This window comes from Podarcis liolepis (assembly GCF_965112155.1).
Source record: "Podarcis liolepis genome assembly, chromosome: 9".
NCBI classification, from domain to species: Eukaryota; Metazoa; Chordata; class Lepidosauria; order Squamata; family Lacertidae; genus Podarcis; species Podarcis liolepis.
This window is the reverse complement of record NC_139564.1, coordinates 37,722,600-37,741,280: the sequence shown is the minus strand read 5'-3', so window position 1 is coordinate 37,741,280 and position 18,681 is coordinate 37,722,600. Positions and strand designations below refer to the sequence as shown.

Genomic DNA, 18,681 nt, shown 5'->3' with positions numbered 1-18,681 from the left:
GTTTGTGTCCCCCACTTCTCGCCCTCAGTCCTAGCAGTGCACTCTTTCTTTGTCATCTCCAGAGTAACTGCAATCAAACAAGCAGCTTTATATGGCTGGGAGATGCCTTTTTGTGAACACACAAACACACACACATGGATAGGTACCCACCTGCTTGCCTTCCCCTCCTGTGCAATGATGAATACTTTAAATTCTTTTTAAGTGCTAAGTACATAGAGTGGGGTTAAACCACATAGCTATTAGTGTTCCCTAATTTTTCTTGGATGGGCAGTTCAGCTAAACATCAGGATTCTCTGACTAAATATTTGTAATATCTAGTAAAGATTAAATATACTGCAAAAGGGCAACAGTTCAGTTTTCCTTCGTTTGTCTGTGAAAGTAGATTGTTTCCCGTTCGTGATTTGCTCTGCTGCCAATTTTTTGGTGGTCAGAACTTATCTGTTTGGAAAATGAAGGAAGGACAAAGTAATTTAGGGCACAGAAAGAAAATGTTTCCGTGGTGTGACTCGGATTTCCACTCCTGGCTGTATAAGATTTCTCTTAACTGGAAATAAAAGAGAGAAAGCCAGCCAAAACTCCATCTATTATATATTTTGGAAACTTGGTTGTTTGTTCCCCATTTTGTATGATGGCTCCTGAGATGAAGGAGCGGGTTCTCATCTATGCTTGGAGCAGGTTTTCATTTATGCTATTTTGGATCCAGATGTCAAATTGGACATTTCAGATTGCACTGATTTTAGCCACATTTCAAAACTGCACTGATTTGGCCCCAAGGAATGAGGCTGCTGGTACTTTATATAAGGTGAAAAGAGAATGAACTTATTTTGTTATGTTTTACATTTTCAAAAATGATAAAAACCATATTCAACCATTTCCAGGGGGTAACCAAGAAGGAGTTGCTGCAGGAAATATGACAAACAGTCTTGTAGACCTTAAAATCTAACAAATTTATTACGACATAAACCTTTTGTGAACTACAGTCTACCTCAGCAGAACATTCAAGGGTTATCCTGCATTGCAAACCTCTAATTCAGGAGAACATTTCATGCCTTTGATGAAGTGGGCTGAATTCCTTCCTGATCCTGACACCATGTTGAGCAGCAACTTCCTCCTGAACCTCACAGGTGGGGAATGCTCACTTACACAATGGGGTTAGGCATGGAGAGTATTCATTGACACTATATTTAAAGCACCCATAACAGTCATGGCTTGCCACAAGGAATCCTAGGAACTATTGTCCGCTAAAGGTGCTGGGAATTGTGAGGGGTCTCCTAGCCATTCTTCAGCATCCTTAAAACTGCAGGATTCTTTGGGAGCAAGCCATGACGGCTTAAAACGGTATAAGAGAACTTTAAATGTATGGTGTGGATATTGCCTAAATAAATGAAGCAATTTCTATTGATGTGGGACTCTGGAGGCCATATGGAATATGGAACCCAAGAAACATTTGGATCAGGACTGTGGGCCCCCTGTGGATAGAAAGTTAGGTGAATTTCCATTTCATATTTGAAACCACGTACGACTTTCTCAATGCCAGATTTCTGCTTAGTAGGATTTCAAGCGAGTCTGACTTTTTTTGGGATTTGCACCCACTTACTGTCAGTGAGTGAAGCCAGGCTTCTTTTTTTCCTCTCTCTGGAAGAGATGAAAAACATAACTTTCTGGTTTTCATATGCAGCTAAATATTTTTCTTTTTGGCATCTGGACTCGCGTCTTAACCATTTTGATACATATTTCCCCAAAACATTACCTAAGCTTTCAAAGTAAAAGAAAGAGGATAAAAAGCACCACACAACCACACTGAACAGTATAAACAAAACACTTTACACAACAAGTAAATATAAGTGTGGTTTGTTTCAAGAGCAAAGCTGGGCAGATGGAGAAGAAAGGTAGGCTTGCTTTTAATTAGCATTTTGCTCCAAGCGATGGCTTTGGTGAGAAGAGGCCCCTTTACGCTGGCATATTGTTTCAATGAGAATATGGAAAGGATTCTGTTGTTTTCAGGAAGAAACTGATGTCATGCCTGGTGGAACTGGAGATCCATGTTTGTATGGTTCTCTTATATTTTGGGAGACTTTTTTTTTACACAATACTTTTAGCAGACAGGCAGCACATTTTGATCTGGGTTCCTTATTGGTGTTCGTTTTCCTGCAAAGTGCTGAAATACTTAACTCCTTCAATGATTTACTCATTGCTCCCCTCCCCTTTATGTTTCTAACACAGAGACTTCTGATATACATATTTCATTGTGACCACTTAAGTAGGACAGTTTACAACTTGTGTTAGCTGCTCTGTGTGGTGTTAATTTGCGAAGAGGAGACTTTCCCTTTTTATAACTGAATCTGTTACAAACAACAAAGCACAGGTAGCCCTGATTTCAGATTCCGTTCCATCCATTTCTTGTTGCAAAAGTTGGGCCAATGGATTATAAGTTGAGGTAGTGCTTTTATCTTGCATTTTTATGTTGTGAACCACCCAGAGATCTACAGATGAAAAGTGGTATATAAATTTAATTAATAATGATGATGATGCTCTCTGGGTGACTGTAGGTCAGGTGCCATTTCTCAGCCTTACCTACCTCAGGTTGTGGTGATGATAACATGGGGCAGGGTCTGAAATGTAATAAAGAAATGAAATTAACCCTATCCTGTCATTTCATTGCATATTTTCCACTCATGATTAGCATAACTGTGGTATGTCCATCTTTCTTTTAAAAAAACCCTAATCCAAAAAGAAAAACAGAACAAAAAAAGGCGCAATTGTGGAGGCTGACAGTTAATGCACAGCATCTTATAAAGCAGAAGTTATAAAACTGAAACTCCTCTACCTTTCATCTTTCCTTCTATTAAGATCTTCAGCTGTACCATGCTGTGACTTTCTAAAAGTAAAAACTCTGCTTTAAAAGCCTCTGCAATTAAAGTCCACATTTCTTACTCTTTTCGGTGTATCTAGGGATTTAATTACAACTCTGCAGTTTGAGAGGACTGGAGCCTCATATCTTCTTGTGTGGACTCCTTGCACTTGTCTTTTGTGATTTATTTTGCTTTTATAGTTGCTATTTTATCCTATGCAGTGATTAATAATAACCCAGAATAACCCTGGGCAGAATGGGAGAGAGGCTGTCCTTTTTTAGACACCATTTGAGATCACAAACAACAACGAGCAACACATGATGCAATTAGTTTGTTTTTATTGCATTCTTTCATAGTATTTTGGATTAACGCCTGTTTGGTTTAATCACCCAATCCTAGGAAATATTGTATAGCCTCATCACAAAAGATCGTTTATTTAGAATAACTCAATGAACAACTACCGGGGTTCTAGATTTGCCCTTACTCAAATTTCAACAGGGCTGGCCCTACTACTGGGTAGAGTGAGACAGCTGCCTCGGGTGGCAGGTGTTGGAGTATTGAGGAATGGCAGTCTGGTGTTGGAGAACAGGACTATATCTGCAGTATGGCCTGCCCTGTGCCCCCTAGATTAACCTGTTGCCCTCAGATACAGTGGAGGAAGCTGGCCTGTCAACCAGTGTTGGGGTATGATTCAACTGCCAGTCTAGTTTAGTAATGATGTTGGCTTCGTCACTGGTCTTTACTTCCACTAAATCACACTACTGTGTAACAAAAGTGTCTAATGAAAAACACTGAGCAAAGTTCATGAACCTTCTGGTTGCTTATTAGCCTTATTTTAGACAGCAGTTCAGATAAAAGCAAGATGGGCACAGTGGTACCTCTGGTTAAGAACTTAATTCGTTCTGGAGGTCCGTTCTTAACCTGAAACTGTTCTTAACCTGAAGCACTACTTTAGCTAATGGGGCCTCCCGCTGCTACTGCGCCGCCGCCACACGATTTCTGTTCTCACCCTGAAGCAAAGTTCTTAACCCAAGGTACTATTTCTGGATTAGCAGAGTCTGTAACCTGAAGCGTCTGTAACCCGATGTACCACTGTATGGGGAAGGATATGGGATTACACCACTGGCTCCAGTCCCCCGGTCTTCAGGTATTGGTCCCCAGTCTGTAAAGAGTCTTAAAGGTAAAGGCAAAGGGACCCCTGACCATTAGGTCCAATCGTGACTGACTCTGGGGATGCGGCGCTCATCTCGCTTTATTGGCAGAGGGAGCCGACATACAGCTTCTGGGTCATGTGGCCAGCATGACTAAGCCACTTCTGGCGAACCAGAGCAGGGCACGGAAATGCTGTTTACCTTCCCGCCAGAATGGTATCTATTTATCTACTTGCACTTTGCTCTGTGGTTTAACCCACAGCGCCACCAGCATCCCTGTAAAGAGTCTTACATGCATACAAATTGTAAGACACATTTGCCAATTTTCCCCATTGGTTTTACCTAACTGTCGTCTGAATAGAGCTAGTGTGTTTGTTTGAATGGGCAACCACTTGGATGAGCAGGTGGTACCTTGATTAATGTGTAAACATTACAAAACCCTTTTATTGCCAAAATAGGAGACACAGCCATCCTATAAGGATGCCTATCAAAACATCTAACTGGATGTGAAGAGAGAGTCCTTGGGCACTTCCAAATCTAACTGGACACAATTCTAAATATGTAGCTTTCGTGCCACTATTATCTGTGTGGGTCTAGGCAAATTAGTAAGTTAATTATGATGCAATGTTGCATGTGTTGTGCTTATTATAAGGCTATTGAGAATTGGTATTTGCCCTATATTTTAAAAACACCCCCAAAGTCGCAGAAAGCCAGCAGTAAGTCACCAGCTATGGAATCTTCACGAATTATCTCAGTGAATGAGCATGTTTAGCAGCTTGAGCTGCGTTTGTGTGGCTTACTGCTCTTCCTTACCAGCACTCCTACGCAGATCGTACCTTCCCTGGCTGCCATGACTTAACTTGCAAGTCCCCATTTTTGTAGAACTAAAAACTACCTTGAAAGAACAAAATACAGGGTCATTGTTTAATAGTTTGTTGCTGAGAAAACTATGAAAAATTTCTCCCGTTACGATTTTCACCTGCTCCATGCAGTCCCAGTAAATGTGAGTGGGGAGCTGCAGGCACTTATAAAATGGCGAATCTTCTTAACTTCATAAGAAGCAAACACCCAGGACCAAACATTCAATAACTTCTGACTTCTTGACTGCAGCATCAGCTCTCATATCACCATGTTCCCCTCTAGCTAGGACACTGGACAACTCAAACTTATCAAGGTCTGAGTCTTCTCAGAAGATGTTCCCTCCCCCTCCCCCCCTTTGCTTTCTGTGAACCATTTTATTTCCAAATAAGGAATCTACAGCCTCAGGAAGCATCTGCCAAGCTCTTTCAAAACTTTAAATATGGGACAGGGAGCCATCTGGGTTTTCTTCTTCTTCTTTTCCTTTTAAATGAGGCGGTGATGTCTCTTTTGCAGTAAACTTGCTTGCTATTTCAGGATTCTGAAGCCAGTAACTTAACCTGCTTACAGTTCCACTTTTATTTGTCTTCTGCAATCATCACACTGTGGAAATGAATCCACTGCAGTTTAAATGAAAACAGTAATAATAACAAAAGAAATTGTGAATGGACGCTTTCTGAAAAAATGCACCCAGATTTCCCTAACAAGCTAAGACTGCGCTTTTTCGGGGCCAGCCCTGCCATGAGACAGAGTGAAACAGTGGCCTCAGACAACAGATTTGGGGCATCAGGGAAGGGCAAAAAATTGCTAATGGTTTAATTTGTTGTTATTATATTGATACTGCCAGGAAATGGGGACAGACACTAACTTCTGCCCTTTATACAAATGGTGCCACATTGTCTGTCTATTTGTTATAGCTTCACCAACGACTAAAGAGTTCCTTCCAACCACTGAAATAATTTATTGGTGATCATGATCAGTGCCAGGCCAGATCATTTGTGTCAGCTTAGATGTAGAAACTTTTCATTGAAATGTTTCTCTTCTCTTAGATAATGGGTAGATTGTCCCCAGAAGACTTGAACAGGATGGATAATTAGTACAGCATTCTAAATTATGTGGTGTAGTATGTATATGTGAATATATCTTAAAGGCTCATTAAGTTATGTAGTGCTCTGTTTTGCTTAGTTTTACCCTGTTGAACTGATTCTGCGTCCAAAAACAACAGAGTGGTGGTGGTGAGGGACCCTTGACATACATTCATATACACACTGTCCGCAAATCCCAAAAGGGTTTAAAATAACAATGCTATTGGAGAAAGTGTCACCTCCCAAATGAAAGATTGGTTTAAAAAAGAATGGGACTTCCAAATCAACAAATTATATAAGACAAAAGACAAAAGTGGGATCCTATTATCATTAGCTGGTCATCTTTTGCTAATTTTTGTAAAAATGCAGTATTTTCAAAATGTGAGCAAAATTTGGTTTATCTGGTTCATCAGTGGACTTCATAATTATATCATAGCGAAATCTGTTATCAGTTTAATATGTTTTAGAAATGAATCTCAATATATGGTAAATACACATCATGAAAGAAAACTCTAAGAAGAGGGTTATACTTGTGGTGGTTTAGTTTGGAGTCATTTGAACTCCTTTTTATTTTTTAAAAAAGTAACCACTGTTATTTTGCAAGTCTAGTAGACATGACAGTCTGAATTCATTTAAGTTACTTAGATTTATGTTTGATTCGAACATTAGCAGTCTGGGCTAGGCCAATTAACGGCTTCAGCATTTTGTGCTGACAGAACACCCAATGTGTTAAATGGCAGATTTGGTCCTTCTGATAGGCAGCCTGCTGGCAAACGCTGCTAAACATAGTCAGACATATCACAATACAAGCAATGGGGAGTGTGGTGCTTCTCTGACAGGAAGTGAGCACTGTGCACTACAGACATTTCATTTATCAATCTCATTTTGCCCAGAGACTAAGCTGGAGTTCTTTATATTTATCAGCCAAAATCAGTTCTCCCCAAAGGATCTGCTACCCACGGAATCATTTTGTCTGATGGCTGCTGAATTTCATCATGGCCTAATCGCTGGATTATGACATTTTGCAATGAAAGAGGAAAAACACTGACCAAAAATGCAGAGATAGGATTTCCAGATTTCAACTTACACCAAGAGGGACAGCTCTGCCTCTGTACATCACTGATCTGCGTCAGCCATGATGATGTTATTAATTTGGGATGGGGCAGATCTCTTTAAATTACAGGGTCTAATAAAAGTGAGATTTAATCAATGCTTGGAACGTTAAACGGAAAGTTAGGCTTTAAATAGCTGGACTCAGCTTTCCCTGTCCAGGAAACTGCCTGGCAGAGGAGCCATCAAGAGAACCCAAATTTGTGGTGAGCTTGTCAAAAAGAACAAGGTCTTTATAGGTGCACAGGAAAGAGTCAACACATGATTTAAGTGCATTTATACAGTCAGCTATTATAATCCAAAAGAAATGTACATACCTATTTCTCAGTAAGACGTCTCTACAGGTTTCCTTAGGTTATCCGTATATAGGTATCTTTCCCCTCTGGCATATTCTAGACTTCCTGGGGCTATTCAGGGATTGTAGGACCCCAAGTGGCTCACCTTTCACATACCTGATCCATATTAATTGGAAAGTGTGATGTAGCCAAGGCTCGTCACTGGTTTGCTCCTTAAGGCTGGAATATAAAAATTTAAAGAACGTGTTAAATACTTAGGCATCCCGCTAAGTGTTTATGTCAGATCTGTGAAGCTTTCCAGAGCTTTATAGATGACACCCAGCACAGAAACAATGGACATTTCTGCAGTGTTTATACTTCAGCCTTCACCATCCTCCAGCTGGCTGAGGCTCATGGGAGTTGTATTCCAAAGCATGTTGAAGGCACCAGGGTGGTGAAGGCTGTCTGTTCTATATTAGGTAGAGTCATTTGTGGGAAATATACATTATCTCGTTTCACACAAATGGCAACACCTCATATAGAACTTCACTCTTGGGTACCCGGAAGTCGAAAGGAAGAAGACAAGACATTATATTTATACGCAACAGTAGCCACAAGGCTACTGATTGCGAAAAATTGGAAAAGTGGTATTATACCAACAAAAACAGAGTGGCTTGCCAAATTATTGGAGTATTACAATATATCCAAAACAATGGGAGGAATTAGAAGGATCTCAAAAGAGAAGATAGACAGGGACTGGAAGGTGTTCATATTGAAACCATATTGAAAAATCAGAACTCCTATTAGAATAAACAAGTTCTGTTTTAAATACTGAAATACTAAATAAGATGGATAACAATGTGTAATAGAAAAAGAAGCATGAAATTAGGTTAAAGGTATGTGAAAGAAAGCAATAGAAGTGGAAAGAAATTGCAATTGAGTAGATTGGAAGTCTAACACAAAGGTGGGGTGAGGGGTGGTGGATGGTGATGGGAAAAGGAATTATCTGTGGGATTGAATGTAGGTATGTTTGAACATTTTAAAGGATTGTATGAAATGTATGTTTGCATGCTTGTATATTCGCAATATGTGTGTATTAATGCTGAACTATTTTAATAATAGAAACTTTTTTAAAAAAAGAACTTCACTCTCTAACAGTCTTTGACAACCTAGTGCTCTTCACGTATTTTGGACTACAACTCCCATCAGCCCCAGCCAGTTCATCTGATTATGTATATCAGGTTATATATGCATCCTACACCATGGCAGAGTTCTTTACTGGAATTTTAATTGCGTGCCTCCTTGTGTGATAGATAGCTTTATTCATTCTCCCACAGACATTCATTCTCCTCCTCAGCAGTTTACAGGCAACTTCCCATTTATTTGGGGGTTATGTTCCAAGGCACCGAGCATTTAAATGAAACTGCGTATCTTGGGAACACCTTTGAAAATGCCTGCAAGCACCCTCTAAACCTCTGGAAACCCTTGGAAAACTCTTTTTAAAAAAACCCCACCAAATTCCACCACAATCGCTCCCTCCAAACCTCCTTGCTCAAACTCCAGCTGTCCACAGGCCTCGAAGGTCAGTGCAAAAGCTCCTGGGATTGCACTTGCAAAGGCTTGTGGGATTGCTAGACACTATTTTTGTGCCATTTTTGCTAATTTCACATTTTTTAGGGCTGTTTTTGCCCCTTTCATGCCACTATTTGGTTCATGGCAATGAGCACATGTGCGGTGGTGCATGCCTCAAATGTACGTAAATGGGAAGTTGCCTATAAATGCAATGCCTGTCTCTTGGAAGCTTATTTTTTTGCTAAACCAGATGCAACTTTAATCAGCATCTGACTTCCCTTCCTTGTTTCGCTTTACAAAAAAATATATAGCCATGCTCTCCCCTGATTCAGATCTAGACTGTCCTGTGGCAGAGGAGGGGAGTGAGGCACACTGTGTTCAAAGTGTGAAGCACATAAGTGGCATAAATCAAGTGAAAAACGGCTTGCCCAGGGATAAACTTAGACAGGGCCACCCCTACTGTTTGACAGACTGAGGCAGCTATCTCAGGTGGTAGATGCTGGGAGATGGGGTGCGGGACTGGGTGTTCTCTGTGATCTGCTCTAGATATCCTAAGTAAATTGCTACCCTCGTGCATAGCAGAAGATGCTGGTCTGTTGCCAGTGGTGAAATAAGATTCATCTGGAATGGGGGGGGATGGATGGACAGGATTTTGCCCTTCATCCTCAGGCAGCAAAATATTTCAGGCTGGTCCTGCTGAAAGAATATATGTGACTGATTTTAAGCACATGTTGTTCTGCTGTCATCACTCTGTGTACTTACTACAGCTATGTAACTCTGCAAAGTTGGCTCACAACTATTGTGCCTCCTGTTTGTTGGTGGATATGATCTATCAGCATGTAATCATGCCATTTCTGTTTTTCCTGTGTTCAGTCTTCCTTAAACATAAAGGAAACTTGATGAATCCCTCCTGTTGAAAATGCCTTTGGATTATATCGGAAGACAAGACAACTTTGATCTGCTTTGAGCTTGGATGGCTCTTTTGATATTTCAGAAGGAAAGGCTGTGAAAGTTATGAGTCTTTATCTCTTGGAAGGACATCAAAAACAAAACCCACTAGAACACTCAAGCTAGGATTGAACTAGATTTGAGTGGCTCCTTTTAAAGTTAAAAGCAGGCTCAAGAGGCCCTGCTTTGGATTGGGACCTGGCGTGATACATGAAAGGGGCACTTTAACCCTTCACCCCCCATGGTATAAATCTGGATTGTCCCCCGCCTTCTATTTGCATTAGAAGGAAAGTCTACTTTTGTGGCTGCTGTTTACTTTGTAAATGTGATTCACTCGATCGGAGCTGGTCCCTGAAGTTCCCTACTTTGTTCCCTGTATCACCTGGCTCTGAATGTGGAGATACTGATGGAAACACACATAATATTGTGGGGTGCCTAGAACCAATGGGGGCTGGTCCAGTGGACAAATAGGACACCAACCTGGAGCCCTCCTGTCTTCTTACTTAAAACAACTTCAAGGGGTGGTCCAGGACTCCAGGCTGTCTGCTTTCTCCTCCTTGATCTCAGTTTTGCTCTCGTAGAGAACCCAGGAAGGAAAAGTGTCAGTTGACTGAATGGCACTCCTTAGCTCCACTGCTCAGCCTTCCAGCATTTTTGTAGGGTAACCACAACCCATTTGAAACATATGAGATTCAAACAGGCAGTAAAGCCTTTTAGAAAAAACAGCAAGCATTTATGCAGCCCAGACAATGCAGAATGAAGCACTTCAGGGCAAGTTGTCTTTGCACAGGGCAAACGTCTTTGTTCTTCTGCAAAAACGTGGCATTAGAATGTTCAGTTCCTGGAGGAATGTTGTTGAAACAAGTTTCTTCTTCTGAGCTTCCTAAAAGAAACAATCTGTGTCTACAATTCCAAGTGCTTCTGTTTTTGAAAAAGTGACACAAACCCACTTCGCTGTTGCAACAGTAATAAAGAATTACATGCCATTTGTATCTATTTACACAATGTATTTAACCTGTCTCCGTGTAGTTGCTGAGTATTCAGAGGCTCAGACATACAGAATTTGCCATTATTGTCCATTATAATGTACAAATATTATCAACTGAGATTCTAAGTCAATTGCCATCTGAAGGTTTATATTGCTTCATGCTGGCTGCTAGTTTTTGTATTAGAGTAGTAATGGAATTAGTATTTCATTACTATATATTCTAATATTGTTGTGGCTTTAAATGTTGTTGTAAGCTTCTTTATTGAGAAGCTTTCTCAAAAAGGCCAGGTAGAAATTCATTAAATAAATAGCTGCATATACATCTGAAAAAAGAGGGACGTGGGTGGCGCTGTGGGTTAAACCACAGAGCCTAGGACTTGCTGATCAGAAGGTCGGAGGTTTGAATCCCTGCAATGGGGCGAGCTCCCATTGTTCGGTCCCTGCTCCTGCCAACCTAGCAGTTCGAAAGTACGTCAAAGTGCAAGTAGATAAATAGGTACCACTCTGGTGGTAAGGTGAACGGCATTTCCGTGCTCTGCTCTGGTTCACCAGAAGCGCCTTAGTTATGCTGGCCACATGACCCATTGGCTCCCTCAGCTAATTAAGCGAGATGAGCGCCGCAACCCCAGAGTCGGCCATGACTGGACCTAATGGTCAGGGGTCCCTTTACCTTTACGTCTGAAAAATACTTACTTAACTTACAAATTTTCCCAGTTGGGTAAGCAAGCACATTAAAGATTTAAAATGTCAAAAGTAAGAAAAATGGGGCTGAAATTTTTGACTAGAATATCCATGCAGGGCAAGGTTTTGGATGCAATCCTGATCCCAGCCACTGCCCAACAGGACTTTAACAAAGTGGTGGTTCCATTGACACATCCTTGGCCCTTCCTTGATGCCATCACACGACAGCGGTGGGGCTGGCTCAGAATTTAATGGATGCCTCTGATCACCCCCCCCCCCATGGAGCTGACTGTATCGTGTTAGTGTGGCCTGTGCTGGCTACTCCTGGAGTAGAAACTTTGGGTTGTTGTTGTTGTTGTTTTTAATTAGAAGTAAGATACTAATCCAAGTTATTCTAACCCGAGCTTTCCAGGAATACTATTTATTGCTGAAATTGTTCCATCCAGGACATTAATTAGTCTGTTTCTTGACAAAACTCTGTGTAGCTTGAGGAAAAGAGGAAGAAGGGAGAAGCTGTGCTGTGTGAAACATTTACCCTTTTAGCAGAGTTCAAAGTTTAAAATGTCTGGCTAAGCGCCTAGTTTTTGTATGGCTGTTTGTTTTTGTCAACCCCTTATATTATATCTGGAATGATGGCGAAATTGCATGAAGAGAAAGTGAGAGATTGTGGGAAACTCTTGCCTGGCAAATGGTAGTAAACAAATCATTTTAAAAAGGGAGACACTTTCACTCCATCAGCTTAAAATGCCCTTGATAAAGAGGATGCAACAGGAAGCGAATTCCAAAATGAACTATAGCGTGAAGTCAGTAGCTGCCTTTATGTATTATATGGGAAAGTTCCTACTCTGAGAGGAGCCTACGTGTAGGTTTTTGGTTAGCAGACCTGGATGTCAGGGTGGGCCAGGGTGAAGCTATGTGATTTCAGGAATGGCAACTGCAGTAGCTCTGTCCTCCTGCCCCTTTGATTGCATGGAGAACCTCCAGAACATAACCCTCCCACTCCACACAATTTGGTCACTGCCTGTATATTAGACCAGCAGTTTCCCAAACTAACTTTCTCTATGGACCATTGAAAAATTCCTGATGTTCATGATGGACCACTTAGTGCTAAATGCTGCATGGTTTTTCATTGTATTTTTCTCGCTTCTTTTCTTTCCTGCATTGTATTCTATTGTCTTACAACTTGAATTTATATATAAATTATAATAATAAAAATTACAATACAAAATTAATAATCAAGGTGAATATTTAATGTGCTACTCCAGCCGTTCACAGCCACTGCTCCTGCCGTTCTTCACAAAAACATTGTGGACCACCTGGATGAAGCTCATGGAAAACTGGTGGTCACAGTTTGGGAACCTGTGTTTTAGATGATTGAGATAAATGTGGTACTATACTGAATATTTTTCACTGGACTGTAATAGGATCTTGTGAAATTTATTTGAACCAAACAGAAGTAATATTATGGCAAAACCAGGAAGCACTCTGAACAGGAAACTACCATACAACTTTGTGACTCCCCTCTATAATATGGGGGGGGGAGAGAATGGTGGGATTTGTAGCTTGTGAGACTAACTCCCCAAAAGTAAAACTCCCAAAATTTCTCAGGAGGCAATAGAAAATTGATAATATACATATGCCAGGAAAAGTACACTTGTTTCTTCCATTCGTTTTAAGACTGAAAGCCTCAGTTGCTTCATATTTTAGTTCTTAAAAACCAGGTTCGTTTTGCTTCATGTATTAGCTTTTCATTTGTTTTGCTGTTCCAATCTGTTGTCTTCCACCGATTCCAATGAAAAGCTCAGTTGCTTTTCTGCTTCTGTGACTTACTGTTTTCCTGGGAATTGGCCTTTTTGAGCATTCTACTACATCCTGCCAAGGAATCAGACCCCCCCTCCCCCAAATTTCAGGCAGTGAGAAAACGGCTAGCTCTGTTTTAAGAAGTAATTTTAAAAGACACAGAGACAAAAATAATTTCATTTTAGTCCAAGCGCTGGACATCAATAGCATGTTAGCAGGTGATCCTTTCAGTGATCCTCTTGCCTCGCTGTGGAATGGTGAGGTGAGGAGGGCTCCTGAGTGCAGTCTGTGGTGCTGTGGGGCCCACTATGCCCCTGGTATTCTAGGGAGCTGCGTGTGATGAAACAGGTTATCCATCTCTGATTTAGAGCCTTATATGATTTCATCGTGAATTCACTCATATACTAAAATCACTTAGCCTTCCAACAAGGTTGTCCCTCAATTTCCGGTTTTAAAGCCCATAACACACACTTTGTCATGTGCTATTAGTTACAGAACATGTCACAGGAGGACAAACGGTGGTCATTAGCAGAGGTTCCTGGGATGGTTGTTTTTGCTATCTCTCTTTGTCCTTTTGGTCCCCTCACATTTAACAGCTATTTCATGTTTTGCCTGCAGGCTAAAACCTTGACTTATGCCAGAAGCATTTCTACTTTCTCTGCTATACACACCCCATGCCTCCCCCCCCCCCATTAACACTTTTGTTTTTAAAATAAAATGGGGAAGCCGTGTGCAAAACAGAGAATGTAATTGATGTTGAACACTTGCAAAATAATTGCATTGGATGAACAGCTGGTTAATGCAGTGCCAACGAGAACGCAGAATCACCTTCAGTTTCCTAGAATACAGGTAAAATAAAGTTAGGGAAAGCTTGTTAGCTTGTTGGAGTTGGAGCATAGATTCCAAGTACATATTGTGAAACTTGGCTAAAGTCTGGCTATCTGTTTGTGTCGTGTGTGTGTGTGTGTGTGTGTGTGTACATATAGTTGAGGGGGATTGGTACAAAAAACGAGATGCTGGAACTCCTATATGCAGAAAGTTTCATAGGTTCTAGTGCAAAATGACTGCCATAAGAAGCAGGGAAAGAGGGGGTGGTACTTCATACCTGTGAGTGCTGTCACACACAAAAAGTCATGCATTAGTGTGAGATCTGCTATGTAGCTCTGCCTCACTCTGTGCAATAGAAGCATTGATCCTCATAAGGAGAGATTCCATTCATAGGTGATATCCCCAGGACAGCTTCCAACAGCACAGGGCCAAACTACACATTCTTTTAATCATGTAAGTGCAATATTTTCTTTTTACAAACAGGTTGGGACCCTGGCTTGGAAGCTGTGGGCTGTAACCTCTCGCTCCATGTTGTGGTCCTGATCTGGATCCGGGCCCCCACGTCTGCATACTTGCCTTGGGGACAACAGCTCCTCTTTGCTTTAAAGGGTAAACCACAATGTGTAGTTTGGTCCAAAGATACACTGGACACAGAATAAGTCAAGATGGTTTGCATCTCCTTAAAAAGAACAAGTACAGAACACATTAAAAGTCCTATTAGTGCAAGCAAGGTCATAGGTGTTGTTTTGTTATGAACTGTTTATTATGGTTCTCAGTCATGTACAAATGAACAAAATGTAAAACGTTATAAGGTTATTCTCATGTATAGTCTCCCACACCCTTGTGTGACTATACCACCTCTGGCTCTGGAACTGGAAGAGTAAATTAAACATAGGAAAAAAGGTAAAACTTTTTTAAAGGAACGCAATGATTTTTCAGCTGCTTCTCTCCTCAGCTGGTATACAACCCTAAGTGTTTGCCCCTCATCACATCTATAAAATTGTCTTCCTTCTCATGTTTTACCAATGTCCCTAATCTGTGGGCTCCTTGGTCTAAAAAGGTTTGTAAGCCATGATCCCATGGAGATTTCTTTGATTTCAAGATTCTTAACCTCATTGTGACTTTGTTGCTTTCCAGCATTTAGGCACCCATCCTGCATATCTTGGGGATTATTTAAAAATATTATGCCAAATGCAACAAAACTGTGGGTGTCCTCCTCTTTTCACAGGGTATTGTGTTCATGTCTCTTTTTTTCTGCACCTGAGCGCTGCAATTATTTTGTTTCAAGTTATAATACAATGCACAACATTTGCTTGCAGTTTGTAGATGTGCTCCTACTGGCCACTGGATGTCACTATTGGTCTTTGCTAAGTAATTCTGTAAAAGTTTCAGAAGATCTTAATATGGTAGAAGAACAAAGATTATTCCTGGTTTACTGACTACGGTGAGTATCGTTATTATATTCCAAAATGTGTATTTGTAAATAACTGTGGAGAAATACAGAATAGTATATTAGATTATATTTAATGTAACAGTGAAGCAAATTGAGAAAAATATTGTACATGACTTCATGCACATAGGTAACAGGCTAGTAATATTTCCTGTAATGTTGTCTTCTTGGGATTAAATTGTCAATAAGAGTGCCTGAAACCCATAACGAAACCTGAAAATAAACTGATTATTCTTCATGCATCACAAAAAAACCTTACAAAACAAATGGAAGCAATCAGTACAAAATTAAAGCAATGATAACAATTCTGATATGATTCTTAACTGAAACTTGGTGAGGTGTTTTCAGCCTGTCACAGTGCCAGCAATAACTCTGGCTTTTAAAATGTGGAACATGTTCAGATTTCTTTACTGGGCATCACTGTGGGTGTCAGGAGTCAGTCTAACAGAGACCATGATGGCATCTAAAGAAGAGGCTTGGGATCTCACAGAAGGTTCCAACACATCTGAGGAGCCTTTTAAGTAACCTGGATACTGGGAAATCTACTTACTAGAATTCAGATGACTATGGGATGGTCTTATCCTAGTAATCATTTCATGTGGAACTGACACAAGAATCCACAAATACTTGAAGCTCATCCATTTTCCCACTTTGCTATTCACAATTTTGAATTAGAAATTTCAGTGCCAGATACGGATTTTGAATGTGATGCTTTCAGCTCAGGATTATACATTCTATTGCTTTGGACTCGTTTTGATTTTGACAAACTTCAGTGTGGAACATTTTCCTGAAATGGAGAAGTTTGAAAACCACTGTGGTACACCATTGCATGTCTGCTGTCAAGATTGACGAATACGAAATGTTACGCTGTTATAGATCAACTCCCAGGTATGGAGAAAATATCAGCTGCCATATATCATACATTGAAATTAAAAAACCATTGGATGCCTAAAATAGTGACATTTAATATTCAGAGAAGATTTGAGCACCCAGTGGACTTGTGGATAGTGTTTTTATTTTAAATAATGGCAAAGGAGATTTTTGAGAAGCATCTTTTGGAGCAAGTTCATTTCAATTCTGAACTGTTAACAGCAATCTGAGGTATTTTTGTTGTATAAACGAATTAAACACCACACCTTTTTTCCTAACAGGTTGCAGCAGTTAACAACAAATCACAGCACTAATTTTTGACAAAATAAACATGTTTACGTCCTTTTTGAAATCCAGAGATGTTGACTTCTCAACCTCCTCTGACAGGACATTTTGGAACTTAAGGAAGAATACCGTACATTTTTTTCTGCCTGAAGCAAAGGAAAAGATGATTCTCTCTCTCTCTCTCTCTCTCTCTCTCTCTCTCTCTCTCTCTCTCTCTCCTTGTACAGAATCTGACCAAACTGGCTGTTGAATCTTTCTTTGATAACTCAGGTAGAATGGTGGCTGGACTGCTGCTGTTTTGTATCAGTGGCCGCCTGAGGCAGACGCCCCACTCTGCCTAATGATTAGGGCTATTCCTACTAAGGAAGCTGCGCAGTGAAGCCCTGGTAATAGCAGCCACAATCTAAACTGACACACGGAAGAAACAACAAACAGTACCTGTTGCTCTGACCTCAGTTGATTGTCAATGGCGGCTACATGGCCACTTTAATCTATAAAGACAGTTGCCCTCAGTGCTCTGACAATAGTTTTTCCAGTTTTGCATCACTGCACTTTTTGACAATTCTAATAGATCCTTTCTGGAAAGGGATGCTCAGAACTATTAACTCAATATTAATATTTCATATACAAAAACGAAATAAAGCTGAAATATTTTGTTTTCCTTGCCATGTTAAACAGGTTTCTAAGCTATGTTTTAATATTTTTTTTAAAAAATATATTTTTACTGGAATTTTCAATACAGAAATAAATGACATACACAGCAACATGCCATCAAAATTAAATACTGTAGGTATGTCAAGACAAGATAAAGCATATATATAAGGTATAACAAGAAAATGTATAAATAAAGGGAAATGGAGCTTAAATATACCTGTAAAAATGAAACCAAGAAAATCATTTCATTTAAGAAAATGGAAGAAAGGGTTTTTTTCAGTAAAAATGTTTCAGTATGCTATGGTGAATAAACAAAAAATAGCTGAATTAAGGGCGTGTTATGTAATCAGACAAGAAAAGGACAATATGGTAGAAGCATGTGCTAAGGGAGGGCTCCCATCATTCTTTTTACTTGATGTATACTTGGAGGTCACAACCATTCTGCACAGAATGTATCTTTGTTGGATTTTAACTTTGTCAATTTTTCCATCCATGCCAAACTTGGGCATAGCTCAGTCAAGTTTCCATTAATCTGCTTCCAATTATGAGCCACCACAATGCATGTTGCTGCAAAGAAAGAGCTTTAAAAAAACAACCAACAACAATCTTACCCTTGTCAACAAATTTAGAGAGCAATGCCATGAGTTGGCCAGGCATTAAATTCTGTCCAAGGATCGGCTAGATTTCACAAAATATATTTCCCCAAATATTCTTTGATCACTGGACATGTCCACCACATATGGAAAAATAAACATGCCTAACTCTCCATACCCTCTCCAGCAACTGTTACTTTGAGCAGTTCCACTTAGGGTGTGGAGTTGGATACCATCTTTGGGCTCCCTTGAAGGAATGACACCAGAGTTTGTCCAAGGAAGAGAGAAATGGATTCCACTCTCAGATCTGAACCTATTTTTCAGAGCCAAGGCTTTAGATCTTTTTTTAGCAAGCCAATGTTAACCTTTCCCCCCACTTTCTCTCTTTAATGCAACACAGTTTGTCTCTCTCCCCATGTCCTCATTTTGCAATTTGCTCTTTGCTCTGCAGTGAAAAAGGTCAAGAGTAAAGGCATTAGAGACAGCAAATGAATGCAGATCCCAGCTGAAAGGAACGGGAATCCATAATAGTTTCCAGCATTTATAGTATGAAAAATTTGATGCAGTGATTTTTTTTAAATATTTTTTTTTTGTAAAATGCTATGTAAAAATTAATTGTTAATCCTGTTAGGAGTGGATGAGTGCTTTTCAAAATAAACAACAGGTTTGTTTTTAAACCCC

The 18,681-nt window shown here is 40.1% G+C and overlaps 1 long non-coding RNA gene across 1 annotated transcript in view; it reads left to right on the top strand.

Annotated features, from left to right (window-relative positions):
- Window positions 1-16,966, top strand: part of LOC310714683 — a 31,172-nt gene extending 14,206 nt beyond the window's left edge. Inside the window, exons 3-4 of the long non-coding RNA XR_014529968.1 lie at window positions 15,468-15,592; window positions 16,750-16,966. This is a non-coding gene — a long non-coding RNA (uncharacterized lncRNA). The remainder of the gene's footprint in view (window positions 1-15,467; window positions 15,593-16,749) is intronic.
- Window positions 16,967-18,681: the final 1,715 nt, after the last annotated feature.